We start from the raw sequence: 23,199 nt of genomic DNA on the forward strand, positions 1-23,199 counted from the left end.
AGCTTAGATACCAAGTGCCAAATCTTATCCCTCTCATGCTGTGCTACTGAAAGCCAAGAAAAACTAAAACTCAACAAAGGGACTTTTCATGCTATCTGTAGTGATCCAAATCGAGAAATCTATTCAGGCTGGGGGCCATTAAACCAAGAGCTGTTTGCTCCGCCGTGAATCGGCTAATGCCAGACTCTACCACACCACATCCATACACATGTTAGATTAACTGGTTGTGCTTCACCACTCTTGATTTGAAAAAAGGGCCTAGGAGAAGAAGGTGCTAGTTTGACTTGCCATATTTATGGGATCATAATATTTTCATTAACTATGTGTGTGTAATTCAGTGAATGTGTTAACACTTGGGAACATCTGAACCACATTAAGGGATAAAGTACAGGCTCAGCGTGGAATAAAATTGCCAATATTGCCAACATATCCAGATTATTTTGTTTAAAAAATCAATAACGTGCCCGAATAACTCTAAACATCTGGATATTTGTAAATAGATGTAGGAACTGCCTCATGTTTTGGCATCATGTACAATTGGTGACACTGATGGATTAATCCTGATCATTATTCCTTGGGAACACTGACCAAAAAACTGTACAATTGTGATTTCATCAGAATAACTTGAATTTTTATTGTACCTTATGTTTTTCAGAATATTTTCACATGTGCTGTTCTATTTGCTCTATATGAAACCCTTTTCAGTTAAACACAACTTGTTTATTTGTTTGCTGGTTTTAAGGAGGGGTGGATGAAATGTGGTTAAGTGGCCTCACCAAGGTCATAGTTGGTTACATGTAGACGAGAGCCCATCTTCATTAAATCTCTTGACTTGTCTCTCCTGAAACTCTGGTATCATGGAACTGAGCATAATGTATGGCGGTTGTGAAATGCATACATCTATTGAAATAAAAAACTCAATAATCTATCTTTGATATGTTCTCACCTCCGGTGTGTACCATGACACTCCAGAGATTAACAGCGTAAGGAGTGTTCCATACATGCAATTAGATAGCTTCTCTACAGACTCAGAATAGGAGTTTTTGAGCAGAAGGAAGCCTACTACTCCCTTCTTGAGAAATGAGGAAACAGCTCAAAGACAACTTTGTAACCTATTTGAAGCCACATGGTAAACTCAGAGCTGATACTAAAGCTAATTCAGTGACTCAGGCCAGCTGTCTTTTCAAGACACTATGCATTAACTTCTTCCACTGAAAACAAATGAAAAAAAAAATCTGGAAAAATAGAACGGGATGCTTTCCTAGAAAATATTACTGACCACATGCATGCTGATGCCTTTCCAAGATTATTGCAAACAATTTCAGTCTCATTTTGGACAAGCTTTGATATTTCCTCTGTTTCAATCTATGTGCACAGCAGCCTTGCCGTCACTGTTTTGCCTTTCAGATAGGACAGAGGACCAGATCAGCTTATCTTAGAAATAGCAATTGCTGTAATAATTTGGGGATACAACATGTTTTTTTTCCTCTGATTCTTTCTTTATTAAATTTTTTTTTTAACGTTTATTTATTTTTGAGACAGAGAGAGACAGAGCATGAACAGGGGAGGGTCAGAGAGAGAGGGAGACACAGAATCCGAAACGGGCCCCGGGCTCTGAGCCATCAGCCCAGAGCCCGACGCGGGGCTCGAACTCACAGACCGTGAGATCATGACCTGAGCCGAAGTCGGCCGCTTAACCGACTGAGCCACCCAGGCGCCCCTCCTCTGATTCTTTCTTGAATTGCTTCATTCTCAATCACCCAACACGATGTTTATTTTATAAAGTTTGTACCTTTTCGATTTATATAAATATTTTCACTTAAAATGAAATACCTCCGTGAGCTGTGAATTTGATTTTTGTGCATAAATAAGAAATGTATAAAGAAATATTTAAGCCTCAGGGGAAAGTTAATGTGAAGAGCACAATTACAAGAAATGAAAAGTGTCCCTGATTGCAAAGTAACACTATATTTTATAGTGCTTTATCAAAACTCTACTTGTTATAAATCTATGCTGAATGTTTCAGTACGTAGTTTATTACATATTACATACATACATATATCTTTATACCCACTCCTTCTCTACTCAGTTTAATTAGTTACTCTGATATTTATGGGTGAACATTATCAATCCAATACTAGTAATTGCATAATCTATAAAATAATATGACATGTTTCCTGGGCCATAAAACTAATTGATGTAAAATGAAAACATTTGTGAGGTTTAGCATGTATTTGTTAATGTAAGTGCACCTAACTAACTCCTAACTTCTTACCTCTTTTCCAAAATGTGCTGGTTTATTTTTTCCACATGAAGCCACACACTAATTCTTCTTGTATTAACCACAATAAAAGAAACTTTTCTATAGAACTTTCATAAGACTAGTTCAAGTGGAAGAAAATCACTGAATTATTATAAGGTGGTCTTTTTACCTTTCCAAACATGTTCACTTCAATCCAATTGAATAATGTGTGTTTATTTGACATGTGTGTTAATTGTTTTAATTTATGTAAAGTTAAACCTTTTTGATAGCTTTTTTTAATGTTTGGTTTTATGCCCTTAAATTTAATTTCATAATTGAACTGATATTTTGAAAATGAAAAATTCCAATAGTTGCTGATTTTTGTCTGCTTACATATATATGCCTAGGGGTGTATATGTGCATTTATATTACATATTTTTTAAATGACTGCCTTGGGTTTGTTTTGTTTCGTTTTTAATTTTTATTTGTATATTTTTTTTACATTTATTTATCTTTGATAGAGAGAGACAGAACACAAGTGAGGGAGGGCAGAGACACAGAGGGGAGAGGGAGACACAGAATCCAAAGCAGGCTCCAGGCTCTGAGCTGTCAGCACAGAGCCTGACGCCGGGCTCGAACTCACATGCTACCCTACTTGACTGAACTAACATACTTGTGTAATTCGCATTGATCATTTCAATTTCTGGGTATAGATTTTCATTTAACAGTCTTTTTCTAGAATGTGATTTTGGCCCCGTTCTTATTTTTAGCCAGTCCTTATTTATTTCTCCCATTGCTCATAGGAGATTTATATTTTGCACATTTTCTTATTTTTTTAAAAAGGTTTTTTGCATTGATAATAAAAAGGGACAAAGAAGGCCTGTTCTTTCTGCCACAGCATACTGTATTTTAGAACATAAGGTAATTTAAAACACTGTAGCTGATTTATTCTGATAAAATATAGATCATGGACTTTCTAAGCCACTTGGCCTTGTTGTTTACTGCTTTTCCGTAGGTGGAATAGTTTCTAATATCTAATTATCAGTAAATCAATAGATGTTTTCATTCTTACTGCTACAAAAAGCAATTATTTAGATCTGTGGTTCTCTCCCACATGGTTCAACCTTTCTATTGGTGAGCTAATTTTTTAGCAAAGGTAAGCCCGTGCAATATTCTTTTGTCTATCTACTTAAACACCAGTTATTTTGCATCAGAAATTAGATTGGCTGCATGCTTAGGAAAGTAGAGGAATTATTTGAATATCATGCATTCTCATTCTTTGTTGCTGTAGTTCTTTGTCAGGAAAAAAAGTTGACTAATTGGATGCAGACTAGATTTTGCTTCTTGGAGCAAAACAAACAAACAAACAAAATCAAAATGTAAAAGCAAAAACAGAGCAATCTCAATGTGGTGGAATTTTTGGTGTATTTGTGGATGTTTAATATTAGCTGTTTACAAGTTACTTGTCAGCTTTTTTAACTGCCCCTTTTTTTCCCCTCTGAATTTGTAAGTAGCCAAGTTAGCACATTAAAATTAGAGCCAAAAATTCTGCTGTGTTTCTTTTCATGTATATGCATTTATTTACCCTTGGGATTTAATTGGACTCTTGGAATTCCCATGGATCTTCTGTAAAGTAAAGGAGAGAATCCGTAAACACGGAAACAATTACCATGTAAGTGTTGAACCAAATATGCTCAAATTGAAATTACTCTGGTGATTTCTTTTTTTTTTAATTGTTATTTAATGTTTATTTATTTTTGACAGAGAGAGAGAGAGAGAGAGAGAGCGTGAGCATAAGTGGGGGAGGGGCAGAGAGAGAGGGAGACACAGAATCTGAAACGGGCTCCAGGCCCTGAGCTGTCAGCACAGAGCCCAACGTGGGGCTCGAACTCAGACCATGAGATCGTGACCTGAGCCAAAGTCGGACACTTAACAGACTGAGCCACCCAGGTGCCCCATACTCTGGTGATTTCTATAACATAGAACCCATTTGGTCATTTTAAACACATTAAAAATTAATGAGGAGAATTTGTGTTTTATCAGTTGAAATACTCATAGTGATTCATTAGTGTGGGTTGAATCATGCTATTACAAAATACTTAAAACATGGAAAAAACATGAGAGTACTATACTGACATGAGAGTACTATACTATATATATGTTCACCATATATATTTAATATATTTCATCATGTTGCAATATATGTATCAGATCATTTTTGCTTAAACAGATAAACATAGTTTTGTTTGTTTAAAGCTTATTTTAAGAAAGAAAGAAAAAGAGAGAGGGAGAAGCAGAGAGAGAGAATCCCAAGCAGGCTCTACACTGTCAGGGCTCAAGGTCATGAACTATGAGATCATGACCGAGGGAAACCTAGAGTGGGAGGCTTAACTGACTGAGCCCCCCAGGCGCCCAGCTAAACATTGTTTAATACCCATTCAACTTATCCCAATTGTGTCTCTTTCTCCCAGGAGGTAAGTATTATTTTCAACTTATTGAGTGTCCTTATGATTTGTATTTTTATAGGTAGGCATCTCCAACAACTTATATTTTTATTGCTTTTAATATATCCATAATTGACTTAATAGTTTATATATAATTTTGGCTGTCGCTTTTTTCACTAAAAAAGTTGTGACTTTATGAATATGTTTAGTACACATAGATCTAGTTAACATTTTAGAATTTCATTATGTGACTATGCCCTGATTTATTTATTTTCCATATGATGCAGATTTATGTAATTTACAATTGTTCATTGGTGCAAACATGCAATTAATGGTGAACATTCTTCTAGGGTTTTTACTTAGAATTAAATTTTTTTTGATGGTAGGGTTTGTATATCTTTGTTGTTACCTGACTGAAAGCATGGAGTCTTTTTCTTTTTCTTTTTCTTTTTCTTTTTCTTTTTCTTTTTCTTTTTCTTTTTCTTTTTCTTTTTCTTTTTCTTTTTCTTTTTGTTCAGATTGAAACTTAAGCCACTCAGAATATTTCACCAGCTTTTATTGGGTGGGAAGAGGCACATGGTCATTTATAATAAAATGATCTCACAAAACGAAAAGCATTTTGAAAGCTTGAGTCTGATTCTCAGAGTTTCTTCCATAAGGCAAATTCTTTTAAGCCTTGAAGCTTAGAAACCTTAAAAGAATTTTACCTTGGGGTACCTGGGTGGCTGAGTCAGTTAAGCATCTGACTCGGCTCAGGTCATGACCTCACAGTTTGTGGGTTCGAGCCCCGCGTCAGGCTCTGTGCTGACAGCTCGGAGCTTGGAGCCTGCTTTGGATTCTGCGTCTCCCTCTCTGTCTGTCCCTTCCCCACTCATGCCCTATCTCTCACTCTCAAAAATAAATAACCATAAAAAAATTTTTTTTGAAAGAATTTTACCTTGAAGCTGTTTCATTCCAAGCAGTGGGAAGTGTTTTGCTTAAGAGGGTGTGCCCTTCTCTGTCATTGAACTATGACCATCATCAGTTTGTAAATCTGACACAGGGGGTATCATTTATAGAATTCAGTAAAGGCGTGAATAGCATGCTTCATAGTCTGAACTCATGTGTATCTTTCTGAATATCCCAAAAGTCAATGCCTTTACCCAGAAAATACAGACAACTCAGGTACTTAATATATCCATTATCTAATGTTAAACTACATAGAAGAGGAACCTCTAATCTCATTCATTTTGAAAATTTATTTATTGCACAATTTATCGCACACATTTAGCCAGATTATGTTATTCTTCTACCTAGCAGCAGAGCTGAGGCATTTGTGCCGACCTTTCTCTACACTTTTTTCTAAAATTTAGATGTTCAGTTGCAACTTTGTGTTTCTTTTCCTCCAACACATCTAGAAAATGATACAGTCTAAAAATTAAGTTGCCCTAATTTGCCTATTCTAGCAGTCCTACTCTGGAAAGAGATGCGGGAACGGGTCTGCACATTTGAACCCAGGTTTTATGCGTTACTCTTCCACATATCACTTGTGGATATGTGGAATATAACTCGGGACTCCCATTTGAAGAGACATTATATGGAGCCCACTACATAGAATCCATCTGATAATAGCTGATACCTCCTATCTGACCCTGCTGCCTCCAGTCTTTTTCTATCCCATCGCTCACTTGCTGCCAGGATTCTCTTTAAAATAGAAATATGATCATGCTGAGCCTTATCTTAAAAACTATTGATAATCCTCCAATTCACTCATTTTGCCCTCACGTAAAACAGAAGCTTAAGTCTCTGTTCCTTTTTAATTTACTCCTCTCCTCACTCCTCTCTTAAACACAATTCACAACTCTCCACCTTGAATTTCTCCAAAGGCCCTGCAGAAACCTGTTTTCTCCCATCTTCCTTCGGGTGTCTTCTGCCTCCTGTCTGGAATGGCCCTGCATTCTCCTCTCTGTCCAGCAACCCCCTTCTAATTATGCAATGTCACGTGTGCATCTCCTCTGTCAGAAGTGACATTACCTTTCATATGAAGGCTTCCTGGTGGCTCTCCGCAGGTAGAATTAATTGCTCCCCACCTACACTTCCAACATATTGATTTTTTTCAAGAATAGTTGTAGTAACATTTTGCATATCATTTTAGCCCCAGGATCCTGAGCTCCAAAGATAGATTGTTCAACAAAAAACACAATTTGAGAACATAAAACAAGCATCCTTGTATCTCATCTGTCTCTGCAAGTCACAGGTGTTCAATAGAGATATGCTCAACACACAGATGATGTTTCTATCGTTTGGTATGTGGTTTTGTTCATAAACAAGGTGTCTGTGGACACGTATCATGTGCTCGTTTGCGTTCTGCTTAATGGAAATACAACTTGGAGCCGCTTCCCCCCCCCCCCCAACTACCAAAGATTGAAACGTTTGCACCTTCCCCCCAAAATTATATCCTTTGGGTCTCTGAGTCATGGGTTAAATCTTTGACCAGAGGACACAGTAAAACTAAGTGGCCTCTGCTGAAATTGAACTAATGACAAGCACCTCATTGAGACAGTACACTAAGTCACCACAATAGCAATATTTCCCTGAACAAGGTGTGAATGCATGAAGTTCATGAAATGATGATCTAATTTGCCTCCTGAACTCAAAGAAGGCAGCTGGAATGGATAACATTTTGCGGGTAATAGTAACCTTGGAAACTTGGATCCCCGCCATTCAAGATCGAGCTCTTCTCTGGCTATTACATTTCACCTCACGCTGTAATTTAGTGTTGCCCTTTACAGGATCTCCAAATACCACACAAACATTATATTTATGACAGCAGAGACTGTAGCTAACTTTCGCCAAACACTTGTACCGTAGATCCTTCTTCCCCTTCAGAAAAAAAAACAAAAATTCAAATCACGTTCCTTTGGACAGACTACAAAGACCTGATCACAGCTCCCTTGTCATTTTACTCTTTTTGAGAAAGATAACTTTAAAATATTTTTGAATTATGTGAGAGGAGACAGTGTATATTTTCTACTTTAAAAGCAATTTAAGGTGGAGTTCTCTGGCACAAAGGCAATTCAAAAATAGCTGAAGCTTAAAAGTTGAAATCCCCCCTTGTCTGGTATATACTGAATAGTTATTAGCGATCAGCGCTGCTTTCAAATGCTCAGTAAAATTGCAGAAGTGTTTAGTTTTATAAACACTTTGTAGGCAATGAAAGTATCAAATCGAAGGTACTATTTGTTCAGTTAGAATTTTGATGAGCTGTCAGGGGCCATTTTAATTGTTTAAAGTCCTTCTAAATAAAATAAAAAGGATAGAAATTAAATTCAAAAAAAGTATGAAATAAGAACATCTTGATACTTCATGTGAAGTGTTATTTTATTAATTACTTGCAATTCATTACAATACACCACTTGCTGTGGGAAATATATTAGTGCCATATTAAGATCAGGAGCTTTGGACTCAGGAAACATTAGATTCAAATCCTGTCCTCAACTTTTTTTTTTTTGTTTACCATGGCAAATTCCTTAACCTACTATGCTTACACAGTTTATTTATCTATAAAATGTATGTATGTCAGCCCTCATACGTAACTGACCAGTGTGATGATCTTCATTGAGAACATTCTTCCATCCCAAACTTAGTTCATAGCTTTTTAAAAGATCTAGCGCCTTCCACATTGGAAATGAGATTCACAGGGAAGATTAAAAATATTTTCAAAATATTTTTAAAGATGCCTTGTCTTCTACAAAGTAATACATTAATAATCAAGCTTTGAATTTATATACTTATATGAAAGCAGTTCACTACAAAATCTCGTGCACAGAATTCTCGCCGAAGTTCCAACCCAGAGACTTATCAGTGTAACTCATGTGGATAACTCTGCATACATCTTTAAGATGCAGTGAGTTCTTAAGGGGCAAGACGAAATTACTCTATGCAAATGTCAAGGTGGCTATATACTGATAGATGGCATAAGAAGGAAAAATTAGCATTTAAAGTTCAGGTCATTTTTAAGACAAGGAAGCAGGATGCTGTATCATTCTGGATAAAGCTGAAGTTATATGCATAAGATAAGGAAAAGGATGGTTAATTAAAATTAAAAGCACACATATACCTAGATAAAGGCAGCTGGATAAGTATTAGGTAAATTAATGGCTACATATGTAAATGGGTGGAAATAAATGGTTTATGTGGATCTCTGATCAAAGAAGCTGCAAGAAGCTTTTGTCTGTCTGGAAGTCATAGCTGAGGCTTATCCTCTGATGGAATACCCAAAACAGATTATTCAAGGCAGCATTTATTAATATCTTCAATCTATTTAGACTTCTTTTAAGGCCCACATTAGAAGACCTAAAGCATGCTAATATTTTGTTTAATTAGAAAAATATTAACTGGGAAAAAATTGACAACATGATTTCAATGTAAAAACACAAAACAATTTAATATTTTTTAAATATGACATTGTGCTACTATTTTGTTTTTTTATATCACAATTTAAAAAACCTGCAACTTGTTAAGATTTCAGTCCAATGATGAAGCAAACCTAGAATTTATTATTACTGTGTGTCAGCAGAGAAAAAAAATATATCATAATGATTTTCTCAGGGAACATTTGGCTTATTATGTAGCAGAGATGTTTAGCTGGATACCAAGTTGATCTCCCCTTCTTCTTGTACCACAGAGAAATCATATTACCCAGCAACTCTTGTTCTTTCTTTGACTACGATGCCTGAGTTCTGAATAGTGGAATATAGGTGGAATTAATGGGTACCACTTCTCAAACCAGATGAAAAGAAACCATCCATGTTCAATATTCCTTCTCATATCTCTGTTGTTAGTTTAGTATAGATGAGTATAAGCCACATGAAAGCAACAAGTTAAAGATAACTGAATCATAGGGACGCCTGGGTGGCTCCGTGGGTTAAGCGTCCGACCTCAGCTCAGGTCTTGATCTCATAATTCATGAGTTCCATCCCCATGTCGGGCTCTGAGCTGACAGCTCAGAGCCTGCAGCCTGCTTCAGATTCTGTCTCCCTCTCTCTCTCTGCCCCTCCTCGCTCACACTAAATAAACTCTCAAAACTAAATAAACGTTTAAAAAAAAAGATAACTGAAACATAGATAAAATGGGCAGGGAAACTTAAGATGGGAGACACTTGAATCCCTGAATCACTTTTTGAAGAGAAGCCGCCCACAGACATGCATCCATGGACAGGCATGTTCTCTATACAGGGTATAAATTAGAGTTGCCTGTGTGAGAAATAAACATCTATAACGGTTGAAAACAAACTTCTATGGTCATTGAATTAATACATATTTTTAGTTCCTATTGCATGAGTTGTTATTGTTTCTTTATTGAGAATAACTTATATACATTGAAATACATATCCAAGTATGATTTAGAAATGCCCATAATCTAAGACAGCTTCTTTTTTTGTTGAATTTTTTTAATGTTTATTTATTTTTGAGAGATAAAGACAGAGCAGGAGTTGGGGAAGGGCAAAGAGAAGGAGACACAGAATCCCAGGGAGGCTCCAGGCTCTGAGCTGTCAGCACAGAGCCCTACTGGGGGCTTGAACTCATGAACTGTTGAGATCATGACCTGAGCTGAAGTTGGACACTTAACCGACTGAGCCACCCAGGTGCTCCTCTAAGACAGTTTCTTTAGGAGCTTTTTTTTTTTTTTTATCAATCACCTACCCTTCTTAGGAGCAACTGTTCTGGTTAATATCACTATGGCTTAGTTATTCATATTTTAGAAATTGATACAAATGAAGAAATACAGCCCATATTTTTTTGAGTTGGCTTCTTTCATGAATATTACATTGATGAGTTTCACCCATGTTGTCAGTTTAGAAGTAGTACATTCTTTTTTTACTGTTATATTCCATTTAATCAGCATATCCCAATTTGCCTATCCATTTTTGTGTTTATGAACATTTGGATTATTTTCAGTTTGGGACCATTATAAACAAAACTTCTATGAACATTCCTATACAATATTTTTGTGAGTATTTAATTTCTCCTGTGTAAATTCCTAAAGTGGAATTTCTGGGTCATAGGAAAGGTATATGTGTGACCTTTTTTGGTAAAAACTTGCCAAGCCTTTACTCCAACTTTTTGTATACTATTCTGCTTTTCCCAGTGATTGAGATCTCCATTTTTCCATAAATTCATCAAAACTTGGCGTTAATCTTTTTAGTTTGTCCATTCTAGTGTGTGTCCTGTCGTATTTCATTATTGTTTTAATTGCATTTTCCTTATGGCTAATGATGTTGAGCATCTTTTAAAGTGCTTAAGGGTTATCTTCATTTGTACATAAGCCTTATTTGTGAAGTGTCTTCAAAATTGTGCCTATTTATTTTTATCCCATAGTCTTTTTTAAAATTGAGTTTTAGTTCTTTATATATTGAATATAAATTCTTTCTCAGAATGTGTATTGAAAACATTTTTTCCAGAGTATGCTTCATCTTTTATCTTGTAAGCATGTCTTTTAATGAACAGAAAATTATAAATTTAATAAACTAACATCAATTTTTTATAATTTCCATTTTTTGAGTCATAATAAATTTTTGCATTAATCGAGGACTGTAAATATATTCTCCTATGATATCTTCAAGACATTTTAGAATCTAGGCTATTTAGAATCTATTATTTAGGGGGCGCCTGGGTGGCTCAGTCGGTTAAACGTCCGACTTCAGCTCAGGTCACGATCTCGCGGTCCATGAGTTCGAGCCCGGTGTCGGGCTCTGTGCTGATGGCTCAGAGCCTGGAGCCTGCTTCGGATTCTGTGTCTCCCTCTCTCTCTGCCCCTCCCCCATTCATGCTCTGTCTCTCTCTGTCTCAAAAATAAATAAACGTTAAAAAAAAAAAAATTAGAATCTATTATTTAGGGTTTACACTTAAGTTTATGTTCAACCTCAGTTGACATTTATGTATAGTGTAAGGTAACGTATGAGATTCTTTTCTATTTTAAAATTATTATCTAGTTGTTTGAAAAATCTTTGTTAAAAATAATTTTCTTACACAATTTAATTTTTTTATACCTTTCTAAAGATCAATTTATCAGATAAGTGTGCATCAGTTTCTGGACTCTCTATTCTCTTTCACTGATACAATGCCAATGCTATATGGTTTTAATTACTGTGGTTTAAAATAAACTGAATTCATGTCTTGGTACTCTTTTCTGTGATTGTTTTTGCTATTCTAGTTTCCTTTTATTTCCAGTAGAGAATTCACTTATCAATTTATACTCACACAAAAGAGGCTTCTTATGATTTTAAATGAAATTGTGTTAAATCTATGCATCAAATTTGGGGAAATAAACATCTTAACAACATGAGTCTTTCAATTCGCACTTAGGTCTTATTTTAAGTTTTCTCTACACTGTTTTTGCAAAAGTTTAGCTATGATAGTCTTGCATCCTTTTAATAAAATTATCCCCAAGTATTTTGTGCTTCTGGTGTTAATTGAGAATCTTCAAAAAACTTCCCAGTTGCTCATTATTGCTACCTAGAAAGATCATTATTATATATTTACGTTATATATCTGTAACCTTGTTAAAAAGCACGTATAATTTATAACAGATTTCTGCATATGTCATTGTATTTTAATGTAAATAATCATGCCAAATGTGCACGAAGAGTTGGACTTTTCCTTTCCAATGTTTTTACTTTTGTTGCTGTTTTTTTGTTTTTTTATTTTTTTTTCATTTGTGCTTTATGATATCAGATAGGTTCTCCTGTAAATGGCTGAATGAAAATGGTGAAGGAAGAGATTCTTGCCTTCTCCTCGAACTTAGAGGAGATATATTCAAAATTTCAAAAGTGTGAATGTTGTTAGTTGTAGGCTCTTTGTGGATGTCCTTCAATAGACAGACAAAAATGTCTTTCTATTCCTAGCTTGCTTAAAGTTTTTTTTTTTTTCATGAATGTGTGTTAAATTTGATCCAGTGATTTTTCTGCAGCTATATAGATGATCATGTAATTTCCCAGTTTTTTTTTTATGTTAAACGATCTTTGCATTCCTGGAATAAATTATGATGTATTAGCTACTTATATATTGGTGGATTTGATTTCCTAATGTTTACTGAAGGATTTTGCATCTATGTACACAAGAGGTAGTAATTTTTTATTGTATTTTCTCACCATTTCCTTGTAAGATTTAGACATGAAGGTTATTGTAACTTCATAAAAACAATTGGGAATATTTCTTCTTCATATTCTGATATAGTTTGATAATAATCAAGACATATTGAAAAAGCTTTCACCTGTCAGAGATGGGACAATTTGAACACCAAAGAGCATAATGATTGTAATGGGTTAAGACCCATTGTATGTGAGTTCAAAAATCATTGATAAATTTTGGAGATAGGAAATTATATTATAATTTTGGAGCAATCAATATTCTTTTAAAAATGAAATAAGTTTCATCCCAAAAATACAAAAATACTAATTCAATGAGATACATGCACCCCAATGTTTGTCACAGAATTACTAACAATAGCAAAATTATGGAAAGAGTCCAGTGTCCATTGACTGATGAATGGATAAAGAAGATGAGATAGATATATATATATATATATATATATATATATATATATATACTCAGCCATAAAAGAAAATGAAATTTTGCCATTTGCAATGACATGAATGGAACTAGAGAGTATAATGCTAAGCGAAAAAAGTTAGAGAAAGACAGACACCATGATTTCACTCATATGTGGAATTTAAGAAACAAAACAAACAAGCAAAAGGAAAAAAGAGAGAGAGAGAGAGAGAGAGAGAGGGAGGCAAACCAAGGAGTAGACTCTTAACTATAGAGAACAAACTGATGGTTACCAGAAGGGAGGTGGGTCGGGGAGATGGGTAAAATAGGTGATGAGAATTAAGGAGTGCACTTGTGATGAACACCAGGTGATATATGGAAGTGTTGAATCAGTATACTGCACACCTGAAACTAATTTTACATTGTATGCTAACTAACTAGAATTTAAATAAAAACAATGGGGGAAAAAAGAATTGCATGGGTTGACACATAGTAAAAAAAAAAAATGGATAAAAACATTTGAACTATATTTTTTATATGAACTATACCTCATGTAAACAAATAATTAAGGAGAGGAAATTTATCTTGAAAGAAGCTTTCTAGCTAATAAAATACACAAGAGAATTAGTATATTGTTATATTCCAACCCTTTAATGGATTTCCGTGTCTATCCAAAGTTCACCAGTGGCTAACATCAACTAACAACAAGTTACCACACAGACAAATTCACACAAAATATAGTATGTAACACCCACCTTATATGTCTCATGGGGACTACATGTGAAATAGTTTTACCAAAATAAATTTGAACTTCAATCTGACCAAGACTCTAGATCTAGATTTCAATTTATAGAAAATACATGACACAGATAATGATAATAAGACACATCAAATGTATTCAATTAGCAGTATTCAGATTAGGTAAATCTACAGGAAAAATAACCTGGCTTCACCAACCAAAAGGAAAAAACAAAAGAAAAGTTAAAGTATAATATTTGTATTAGAGAGGCTCAAAAGAGATTTCACTGAAATACATAATACACTTTAGAACCCAAACTGCAATTATATAAATAGTTCATATATGCATACAAACATATGTGTAAATACATACATAATACACATGTATATTATTTATTTATATTTTAATATGTTTATGATTTTATTATTTCCTTTAATAATAATAAAATAATAGGAAAATTGACAACTAGGTTATGTATTCCTTCTAATATGATTAGATATGCATTCCATGATGATATTTTTAAAAGCTGAATTAATTTTGGTAGATGTTTTGACAGTATTGTGATCATGTAAGAATATATTTTACATGTAATTTTCTAACATGTAGTATTCATTGGATGTGATCACAATATTGTGGTCATTTAAGAAAATGTTATTTTTCAGAGATGTATTCTGAAGTATTTAGGAATGAATTATCTAGGAATTACTTTTAAATATCAGTTGAACAAAAAAAAGATAAAGCAAATATGACAAAACATTGATATTTCCTTAATCTCAGGTTGGGGTTCAATTATGTTATTCCATCTATATTTATGGATTTTTGAAAAACATAACAAAGCTTTGGTATGAAAGTAATAATACTAGTAAAATGCTTTAGCAGTAGATTTATCATCAGTAGTATCCAGGTGATTAATGTGTATTAAAAGTTACTGTATATTTATTTGAACCAATTTTGCAGTATATTTGCTAGGAAATATTTTGGTAACTTTTCAGATTGATGAGTGCATGTGCAATTTTGAAAGTCGTAAAAAGGTATGATTTTTATAATGCCATCTAATTTAATTCACTCAAATTCCAAACAACTTTGAACAAAGATTGACTTTAGTAAATATCCAGGATTAAGAAGTTACTTTAAAAAATAAAGAAAACAAAACTATGAATTGGTATCTGCTTGTTATTACTGCATTGGAGGTACCTTTTTCATTAAATCACTGCTTTTTCTTATTGTAGATAATGAGGATTTTGTCCCTTGTCTATTAAGGGCTTGAACAGAAAAGATAGAAGAAAATATAAAAGTCAAGGCATCCTGACTCATGTAGTCATTATGGACACACAGTAAAATAAAATCATTTTGATAAGATATCTTGGAAAAGAAGGTAAAGTCACTATGATTGCTGCATCTTTGATAGCTGAAAATCAATATAATAAATTACATATTTTATATCCACATATAAATGCATTAGATACATTCTGATCATTCCTCAGATTCTTGTAAATTTCTCTAATGCAAGTTGTTTATGTTCCTCTATAAATAAATACTTTCCAGATAGCTAGGTTTTTACTTTAGCACATAGTTAACTATAATCTTTTACATGCCATAAATTTGCACCTAAATCATCCCTCATTTATAAAACTCTAGTCACATTCAAAGTTAATTGGAAACTTGAAATGTCCCCTAAAGCATATCCATATAAAGGTCAGTAAAGAGGTAATAATAATTATTAAAAAAAAAATAGGACACAAGGTGAGGGTCTTAATAAACCACTTTATTTAGGGTTGTTTATTATGAATATATTTTAAAACTGTAAGTTCAGAATAAACAAGTCTAATAATTTAAGGAAATCTCTAGATAGAGCAAGAAACAGCTAGGTGCTTAATAAATATGTGGCTTTAAACGACTCAGTTTTATTAATGGTGACAGCAACTTTGGGATTCAAATGGACACAAAATTACATAGAAAAGGAGAGCCATGGAGAGAGAAAATATATACTCATTTGAAATAAACCAACTTAAGTACAAAGAAGTCAGCTTAGTTCCTTCTTCTCATCAACTTGTTTTCAATGGATTACAATCTTACATCCAATTTTCCCCATCTGTGTGGACCTTGGGAATGCATCTGTGGTCTTCAAACCATTATTGGATGTGGGATTCCTTGAGCTCTTCTGGGTGTGCTTCATGGAGTGAACATATAATTTATCTTCTAAATCCGAAGATGTTTGACAGTGACAGAAAGAACTTTGAATAATTGCACTGGCATAATAAGTATGGTGGGGAACTGCCCTGGGCCAGCTGGAATATCTGCTTACCCTCCGCATGACCCCTCTATCCTGGAGAATAGACCAGAGCCTTGTATAGCATAGTTGTTTGATCTCCAGTGCCACAGTGTGAGTGTGAGTGTGTGGGGGGGGGGGGTCGGGGAGGGGAGGGTCTTTACTTGCAAGATCATCTGGATCCCAGGAAATCAGTCAGGTGGTCACCAAATTGTGAAGTCTGTAGGAGACATTAGACTTAATAGCAGCTCAGTAGAGCACAGACAGATTCTTTAAATATCTCCTTCTTGGGACCCTTGGGCATCTCAGTTGGTTAAGCTTCCAAATTCAGCTCAGGTCATGATCTCATGGTCATGATCTTGCACTTCCAGAGTCGAGCCCCACGTTGGGATCCGTTGGGCTCCATGCGGACAGCTCAGAGCCTGGACCTGCTTCAGTTCTGTCTCTCCCTCTCTCTCTCTCTGCCCCTCCCCTGCTCACGTTCTGTCTCAAAAATAAATAAAAATTAAATATCTCCTTGTTTTCGGGTTCCTTACGTATCCCTTACCTCAATTCAGCTTGCATTTTCAGGGATATATTCTTACCTCTCTCCCCATCTTTTCTTCTTCAATTTGAAATCTTCCTCCCCAAATGAGAAGAAGCTGGCATGAATATGAGGCTGTTCCTGGAATTATCTAACTCAATATGTTTCCTCAAACATCATGATATTTTTTTTTTAGTGAATGAGTGACATCAGCCTTCCTTCCTTTGAGTTCTTGCTAACTATAGGAAGTTCTGTCTAACCTGAGCAGTCCCATTTGGAAAGCTATTAACCCCATGTGTCTACTGAAATTGAAACTGTCTAGTCAAAATTGAAATGTAGTCCAAGTGTAAATTACATACTAGATTTGCAAGACTTGGTATGAAAAACAGTGTAAATACCTCAATAATTGTGTATTGAATACATCTCAAAATATGTTGGATCTTTGTAGTTAGAATGTATTATTAAAATTCACTTTTTTTTTTTTTTTACTTGCTAATGGCTACCAAAAATTTTTCAGTTACTTATGTGGTCATATTTTTAGCTCACACAGTTCTGGTAAAGTTCTGCTAGACAGTTCTGGTAAAGATTTGCTCTACTTTAGCCTCTCATGATTTACTAATAAGTGCCTTGCCTTTTTCTTTTACTTGATGTATCATTGCTTCAGACAGCACTGTGGATTATACTTCCTGGTCTACGTGTTTCCTTTTACAGCCTACTGAAAAATTTTGCCATGCAATGGCGATCTCCTGATAATCTAGAAGCTCCTGTATTATGAATGAAACTTTTAAAACAAGACCCCATACTTCCTGTAGTTCGGTCGGCACACATTTTCAGTAGGTTTTCAGCACAGCTGAACTCCCAACACAGCCACTAACACTACCTCCTATTAGCACAACACATCATAAGGGAGGCAGATAGCATGCTCTGGAACAAGATTATGCTTTTTTATTAATTTGAGGGATTTTTACATATAACCTTGATTGGTATTATATAACATACTGTTCTTTCTGATTAAAATTGTTAAGATGCACAGTCACCCCCAACTCACTTTTTGTGTGGATCATGTCAGACAAAACACTGTCTCTTTAACTGTAGGATATTTTTCTTCCTCCTCAACCCCCATGATCAATGACTAAAGAATATTTCCTTGCTTTAAGAGAATATGACAGTTCCCTATTTACCAGCTATAAGCACCTACAGTTTTGTATCTCATATTCTGTATCCTATATGTTATATTAGACATATATGTTATACATATATGTGTGTGCATATATGTGTGAATGTGTGTTTATGTATATTTAAACTATGTCCTTTCCATCTACTGTTATCAGTTAAAGTTATTCACTAAAAGCTACTCTCATGGTGTTACATACTGTGGGATGACCATTAGTTGATGTCAAAGGAATAAATTATCATCAGAGATAATCTGACAGTTACTTAATGTAACTGCATCTTTACTGAATATATTAATATATGCATCTCACGCTATGTACTCATAAACCTCAGAAAAAAATAAACTTCTGTCCTGATTTATGGATAGAAAATTGACTTCTGAATTTACTACCCACTACCAATAAATAAAATGATTTTAAAACCCTGTTAATTTTTCACTCTGCTTACATTAGTTTTCAGTCAATTTAATCCATCCCAGGAAATACACTTGCATGAACATGACTCAAAATAGATGAATCATTGAAATTCATTCCCCTACAAAAAAGGGAGCTGTACAGACATGACTCTGAATAACTACCCACCATTAGCTTCCCCATGGAACTCATTTTTTGGTTTCATTGTCTGTTCCTAAAAAGGCTGAAAATATCATTTGGAAAATTGCTGATAGCTTGGAAGATGGGAAATCTCAAAATATGTTCTGAAGCCCAAAAGCTGTATAGCAAATGGAGTGAACAAAAAGATGCAGATAGAATGAGTCCACGCGCACAGCTTGTTCACCTGCCCTTTTCAACTGTGCAGCGCTCCCATGTGCATTGATTTCACGTGTTTACATGTTAAGAAAAGATTTCTTAAGCAGTGCAGTATGGTTGGGATTTGGTACAAAGATGAATTAAGCATGCATTAAACATGCTTTATGATCTACTACTTTAAGATGTGTGATTTGACCTGTCCCTAAAATTAACAGGATAATATAATCCCATGCACAGTTCAAGGTGCTGTAAGATTTCAGAAAGCAGGGACAGTTGAAAGTTATGAATATCAGAACAGATTGTTTTTTTCCTGTTAGCAATGGTAATGAGAAGTGGGCACATTGATGGACACAGTAAAATGTCATCCAGATTCTCCAAATACATTTGAATAAATATGGAAGAAAAATGCTGTATTATATATGTTATATATATATATATATATATATATATATATATATATATATAACATATATATATACACACACATATATAGATATATGTATATACATAACTTTCCAATTGAACTTAATTTTAGTTCTTAAAGAATTTAAACAAAAGTTATAATGACAGAGGTAACATTCAGAAGCCTTCTCTCAAGTTGGTTTGGTTTTTATATTCTTACAACTCTGAACTCTATTAATAAAGAGGAAAATATAACTTGAGCAAACTTAACAGATGATCTGCAAATATGTGTTGTTATTTTTCTACAAGGAATACCATGTACTTATATAAAGAGAAACATTTATTATCTGGACATTTTTCGAGGCTGCAATGAATTTTCCATGATTTCCTTCAAAAACAACCTGGGGAGAGGGTAAAGTACATCATTTACAGAAATGCCTATATTATTTCTGCTATAATGAATTGACATTTACAACTTTATGAGGCCCCAATAAATAGGGGTGTGTTTGGAGAGGGGACAAGGAGGTAATCAGCACAACAAGAGAGGGAAATAAATAAAAGTTCTTCTTGTCTCTCCTTTGCACCAGTATTTTGGCATTATGCAGACAAAACATGTACACCTGATATAGTCAAGTGTGGTTAACCTCCTTTTTTGCTCTGCCCTGTACCAACTCTGCTGTATTGAATTCAGCTTGGTGAGCAAGGGAGTCTTTAAAAGCTGAAAAATGCATAGCCTCAAGGACTCTTAAACTTAAGACATTTGATTAACCACAAAACCGTGGAAATGTAGACAATGGTCAAATCTATTGGTCAAAATAGTATTCAAACCGAAAACCATACAGATTATTTACAGAAGCGTGGGATCTGCCAGTGAACCTAGACTATGTCTGAGAGATGATCATTTTTCTGGAGCCAGGGCTCAGGCTTTTTCTACAGCCAGATTTATAAAATGGACTCCATAGCTTAATTAATCCAGGCTCTGACAAGGACTTCTTAAAAGTAGAAAATAAAAGTAGATTGCAAAGGAAACATGATCACTTCAGGATGAACTACAGTTTGGACCACTAATGAGAAAAATAACAAAATTAGACCTGAGGATGTCTAGAGTGGATGTTGGTTTTACGGTGCCTCTTAATTTATGTCACAGACACAGAGGAACAAGAATGCTATTTTTGCTATGTTTTAATCTTCTGGCCAAATCCTGTTCTCATGTTTGACTATTTGGGTGGAATGCACCGATGCGATCTGGGCATAAATGATATCCTTTTACAGACCCTTCCCAGGTCTCTTGAGAAACTATTTCTGTTCTCAGAGGTTACCTCTTGAAAAATGAAATGAACTCTGGAACATGGCAGCTGGATTCCACCGTATGGTGAGCATTTTATTAACTACGATGCCAAATGATTTGTGAGAAAAGGAATGGAATGTAGGGTTTTTCCCTCAAATATATTGTAATCCATTGAAGACAGAATAAAAATACCACATTAAGGAAATCAGGTTACAATTTGTGTGTGAGTAGGAAACGCTGATTTAAACAGTATTAATTAGTCTATGGGAGAAGCACTGTTTAAAACAATTATTACTCTATTCGTTAATAAATGGCACACTATATTATGGCCCTTTAATTACACAGAAAATATATGTGTATGTCTCAACACAGTGCTGTTTTATTTATGTTTAAATTTTGTCCACTATCTCAAAGCCCTACTGTATATAAGAATAGATGGGCTATAAATGCAAAGTAAAGTTAGTGAAAGTTTTATGACTTCTATGTGTATTTCTAGAGGAATAGGGCTATTGAACAGGTGGTGTGATATGTTAAATGTACCATGAACTAGAAGTCAGAAAACTTTTGTGTGAGTTGTGCTCTCATTGTTAACCAGTTGAAAGCCCATAGGCAAATGTAATCACTGACACAGTTCTGGACTTTGAAAAATAAAAAATAAAAAATAAATTGGAATATGTCATCCCCAAAATATATTTTCTCCCAGTGTCCTCTGACCTCTGTTCCTTGTGAAATCTATTCCTTTAATAACTCCTTAGGAGGACCTGTTCTTGGTGTGGGGAAAACAACCAAGAATCTGTCCCACAGCTACCCTGTTTTCATAGACAGAAACAGATGAGATTCTATGAGGAAATGGCATGTATCATGAAGGAAACAAAGCATGGTGTTTTGCAAAAGAATGTCTGTGGGGTTACAGTAGGAAAGACCCTCTGAGGGGTGATACTTCACAGTCAGAGCTGAACCATGGGAAAGACCTAGGAAGAAAGAATTCCAAGCAGAGAATTAACAACTGCAAGAACGAGGGTCGTCTGGCTGGCTCAGTAGAGTGTGTGACTGTTGATCTTGGGGTGGTGAGCTTGAGCCCCATGATGGGCGTACAGGCTACTTAACAAAAAATACAAGAACTGAGAATTAAAAAGGAAAGAGAGAGGCGCCTGGGCTCAGTAGGTTAAGCGTCTGATTTTGGCTCAGGTCATGATCTCACGGTTTATGAGTTCGAGCCCCACATTGGGCTCTGTGCTGACAGGTCAGAGAGTGAAGCCTGCTTCGGATTCTGCGTCTCCCTCTCCTTCACTCATGCTCTTTCTCCCTCTCTCTTTCAAAAATAAATAAACATTAAAAAATTGTTTTAAGGGAAGAGAGAACACCATAGTGGGTCTGGAACCCGGTGGCCAAGAGGAGATGCTGGGGTGCAAAAGCCATCAGAGGGCAGATCTTGGACTGCCTCATAAATCAGCATTCAGTGTGTGGATTTTATTTTATTTTTTTAATATTTATTTATTTTTGAGAGAGAGAGAGAGAGAGAGAGACAGAGCATGAACAGGGGAGAGGCAGAGAGAGAGGGAGACACAGAATCCGAAGCAGGCTCTAGGCTCTGGGCTGTCAGCACAGCCTGACCCGGGGCTCAAACCCACAAACTATGACATCATGACCCGAGCTGAAGTTGGACACTTAACCGATTGCCACCCAGGCTCCCCTCAGTGTGTGGATTTTAATCTTAGATGTCTGATAATGGCATGAAGGGGTTCATAATTTTAAAAAATAACCCTGGTGGCTGGGTATAAAAAATCACTGGGACAAGTCTTAGATTGGGCTGCTAAGACAGAATAAACTGGGTTGCTTAAACAAACAAACAAACAAACAAAAATGTACTTTTCACCATTCTGTAAGCTGTAAAATCTGAGATCACGGTGCGGCCAAATTGAGTTACGGTGAGAGCCCTCTTTCTGATTTGTACATGGCCCTCTTCTTGTTGCCTCCTCAAGTACAGAAAAAGGAAACTCCCTAATGGCTTATAAGGGCACTAATTCTATTCATGAGACCTCAGTCCTCATGATCCAATTACCTACCAAAGCTTCCACCTCCTGACATCCATCTCACTGGGGGTTAGAATTTCAGCATATAAATGTGGTGTTGCGGGGGGGGGGCGGGTAACAAACATCCCAGAGAAAGGGAAGGTGGAAGATATTAGACTAGTTCATAGACTATGAGGATAACAGCTGATCGGGGTGGTAGTGAGGTGAATAGATTCAACGCAATCAGTTTTGAAGTGAGGAATTGACAGCAATTGCTATGATAGTTTGTTCAGGGGTGAGTAAGAAAGCAAGACTCCTGGCTTTTAAGCCTGAACAATTAAATGAAATGGTGCCACTTACCATAATGGGGAAGAATACAGGAGAGACAGGACATTCATGCAGTTGGTGGGTGGATCCCTTCTAAACTGATTAATTTAGATACGCTTTTAGATATCCCAGGGCAGATAGATGAGTCAAGAGCTAAAAAGTCTTGAGCTGCTGGTAGAGGTTTGGAATAACAGGTTATTAAGAAGCTTTAAAACCAAGAGACTGAATAGTAACTAGTCTCTGAGAATAGATTTCCTATAAAGACAAGAGTTACATGAATGGTCTAATGGAAACTTAGTTGGGGTCTGGAAGTTTCCAGAAGGAGCCAGCATACCTACCTTGGGGGTTGGGGACTTACCTCAGGCAAGACCTGGTGCTCAGATTTTCATGGTCAGAAACTTGATAGGTCTACACATTAAGAAGCAATTCCTTCCTCAAGGACACAAAAACCAATAGTTCACAGAACTGAAATATGAAGCCAAATCATAATTTATTAATTA

This window comes from Panthera leo, chromosome B3 (assembly GCF_018350215.1).
Source record: "Panthera leo isolate Ple1 chromosome B3, P.leo_Ple1_pat1.1, whole genome shotgun sequence".
In the NCBI taxonomy this organism is placed as follows: domain Eukaryota; kingdom Metazoa; phylum Chordata; class Mammalia; order Carnivora; family Felidae; genus Panthera; species Panthera leo.